Consider the following 3,696-nt stretch of genomic DNA (forward strand, 5'->3'; position numbering starts at 1 on the left):
AGACAATACCTTCTTGTACCATGAATTGACTTTTCTCCTAACTTAACACCAAGTTTGTCTCAACACATCGTTTTAAAACGTTTTCTAGATCATTGAGACAAGACTAGAAAGTTGAACCAAAAATAGAAAAGTCATCCATAAAAACCTCAAGTGAATCCCAAACCATGTCCGAAAATATGCTCATCATGCATCTTTGAAAAGTGGCCGGGGCATTACACAACCCAAAAGGCATCCTTCTAATAGAAAAGGTGCCATATGGACAAGTAAAGGTAGTTTTGTGTTGGTCATCAGGATGGATTGCAATTTGATTATACCCTGAATACCCATCCAAAAAACAATAATATTTTTGACCCGAAAGTTTTTCAATTATTTGATCAATGAATGGTAATGGAAAATGGTCTTTTGAGGTGGCGGCATTTAATTTCCTATAATCGATGCACACTCGCCACCAGGTTACCGGTCGGGTGGCTATTTGTTCACCTTTGTCATCTTTAATTACCTGGATGACGGATTTCTTGGGCACTACCTGTGTCGGGCTCACCCATGAGCTGTTTGAAATGGGATAAATGATCCCTGCATCCAACCACTTGATTACCTCCTTTTTCACCACTTCCCGCAAGTTCGGGTTCAATCTCCTTTGAGTCTCCATTGTTGGTTTAGCCTCCTCATCTGTAATTATTTTATGCATAACAATAGAAGGACTAATACCTTTTAAATCCGCAAGCGTCCATCCAATGGCCGCTTTATGTGCTTCCAACACCTTCACTAATGCCCGCTCTTGCTCTTTCTCCAAATTTGAAGCAATGATAGCCGGGAGGGTTTCATTGTCCCCTAAGAACACATACTTCAAGTGGCTTGGAAGCTCCTTCAATTCCACCTTTGGTGGACACTCCAAAGATGGTTTGGTATCCGAATTAATTTCCTTTGGCAAACTCTCCCATTGATGTGTCCATGGTGGTCTTCCCTCTTGTAGAACTAAAGCATCCCGTTTTTGTTCCTCCATCCGCAAAGCACAAACGTGTACCTGTTCAAAGTCATCACAAAGACAAGCCTCTACACAATTCTCATCATATTCATGAGGGTTACAATGATCTACCACATCTGCCAAAAAACATTTTTCACCACCCAAAGAATTAGCAACGTTAGTAAAAACATTTAAATGCATTTTTCGGTTGCCAAAAGCCATGTCAACAGTACAAAATCTACAATCAATGATTGCATGAGTAGTGTTCAAAAATGGTCGACCCAAGATAACATTTTGTTATTGACTTGAGTTACCTGATGAATAATCAAAAACCAAAAAATCCACAAGATAATAAAAATCCTCTACCTTCACATTACATCCCGTATGATTCCACGGGGAAGTTTATGAGATAAATCGGCCAATAAAACCGTGGTCTCCACACGTTTCAAAGTACCAAAGTCTGGGAGAATGCTCACTCTGGCCCCAAGATCCAATAACGCCCTAAATATTTGAAAATCACCAACTTGAATGTTAATTAAGGGTGTTCCCGGATCTTGAAGCTTAGGAGGGAGGTCTCCTTTCAAAACCGCACTTACCCACTTGGTTAAATCTACCCGTTTAGGCACTTTTTGTTGCCTCTTTTGAGTGCATAACTCTTTCAAAAATTTTGCATATGTGGGTACTTGTTTTATTGCTTCAAGTAATGGTAAATTCACTTTAACCTATTTAAACACTTCCCACATTTCCTCCTTTTGAGGACCCCATTTTAAAATTACATTTTTCTTGCCCGGGTCAAGCAAAGCCGAAGGAAATGGAACTACATTTGATTCCATTTCCTTGTTTTCATCATTTAAAATTGTGGCTTGACCCGAAGCTTGCAACGGTTTCTCAAAAGTGACATGTTTAGTGGGTTTATTAGTTTCAACTTCTTAATCATCACTTTCCTTACCCGTGATATCCTCCACTTCACCTTCAACCAAAGTCGGTGACAAATTGGCTTTATACTCTTTACCACTTCTCAACACACTAACATGATTAATAGGAACATTACGAGATGAGTTATGAGAAGGGTTTACCTTGGTGTCGCTTGGCAACTGACCTTTGTTTTTCTTCAATTCTGCCACTTCGGTTGTAAGTTGACCCATTTGTGTGGTCAGTGATTGAATGGCCTTGTCACGAACTTCATCCTTTTGCATTCGGGTTTCTTCAAGTTGATTCCTTTTCTGCATGTCTTGTTGCATCAACTTTAACATGTCCATCACTTCATTCCCACTTGATAAACCTTGACCCGAAGACCCGCTTTGACCACCACTCGTTCCTTGAAGTTGACATTGACTTCCTTGATTTAAGTATTGTTGACGAGGAATAAAGTGGGTTTGGTAAGTCCATTGGAAATTAGGATTGAGTTGAGTTGAATGATTTCCATATCGAAAATTTGGATGATTTCGCAACCCGGGGTGGTAGGTGTTTGAGTTCATGTTGAAATTCCGATTACCACCTCCTTGACCTTGAATCACATTTACCTCTTCAACTTGTGCTTGCCCTACCGTACACACATCAGCCCCATGACCCAACTCGTTGTAGTTTGTACAAACATCAATTCTTTGTTTAGTAGTTTGTACCCCCACATCTTCAAAAACATGAATTTGAGGTCTTCCAATTGTCGGTGTTGCTCTTCTTGCAGTTTGAGCCTTTCTCTTCGATGTGACCGACATTTTCTCCAAGAATGCCCAATAATCTTGTTCATAATTGGTAAAAAATGTACCATTTGTGATTGACATTAAGTCTCGCTTGTCTTCCGCATTCAACCCATCATGAAAAGCATTTAGCAACTCCCAAAGAGCTATACCATGATGAGGACAATTCTTGATCATCATGTTGAATCGCTCAAATGCTTCATGAAATATTTCACCCGATTGTTGTTGGAAGCTTCTCAAACTTCGTCTTGCATCATTAGTCTTTTGGGCTGTATAAAACTCTTCCAAAAATCTTTGTTGCATCTCGGCCCAAGTGTAGATTGATGTGGAAGGAAAAGTGTAGAACCATCTCTTTGCCTTATCTTCTAATGAGAATTGGAATAAAACCAACTTAACTTCATCCGGTGAAAAACCTTGACCTCCGATCATGTTACAAATAGAATCATATGCTTCCAAGTGAAAATAGGGTTCTTTCGTTGCAAGAACCTTGTACTTTGGTAAACTTTGGAGTGCATTAGTTCTAACCTCAAATGTTCTTCCATTTTGATTTTGAGGAATAACCACCGGGGATGGGTTATTGGTGATGACCGGTTGAAAGTGGGCTTCAATTCCCCTAACCATCTCTTTTGCATGCCTTCTTGGTACCCCCAATGGTACTCTCGGTTGGCCCATTTGCCGGTAAACGGGCCTTTGTTGCACATGTTGTTAAAATTGTGGTTGGGGATTTGGTTGTTAAAATTGAGGTTTTGATATTGGGGTTGTTGAGGAACTTGTTGCAATGGTTGTGGTTGTTGTATTTGATTAACATTCGGCCCACCCCATTGTTGCGCTTGTTGTTGTTCGGTTGTTGTTAGGTTACATACCCAAACTGCCTTTGCACCCTCAATTGACTCCCATCAACTCCACTTGCATATCCTTCTTCAAACTCTTCATACCCTTCATTATTATCGCCAAAACGTGGCCCACCAAACAATTGCGGGCCTGATCTCTGACCCGGTGAAATATGGGTTATAGGTTGGTCTTGGTGAAATGTGT

The 3,696-nt window shown here is 40.3% G+C and overlaps 1 pseudogene; it reads left to right on the plus strand.

Moving 5' to 3' along the window:
* The first annotated feature begins 2,809 nt into the window (after positions 1–2,809).
* Positions 2,810–2,910, plus strand: LOC143628392 (small nucleolar RNA R71; annotated as a pseudogene).
* The last annotated feature ends 786 nt before the right edge of the window (positions 2,911–3,696 follow it).

Source organism: Bidens hawaiensis, unplaced genomic scaffold (genome assembly GCF_021521415.1).
Source record: "Bidens hawaiensis isolate Kalapana, Puna unplaced genomic scaffold, B.hawaiensis_p1.1 tig00004931_1, whole genome shotgun sequence".
Classification (NCBI taxonomy): Eukaryota; Viridiplantae; Streptophyta; class Magnoliopsida; order Asterales; family Asteraceae; genus Bidens; species Bidens hawaiensis.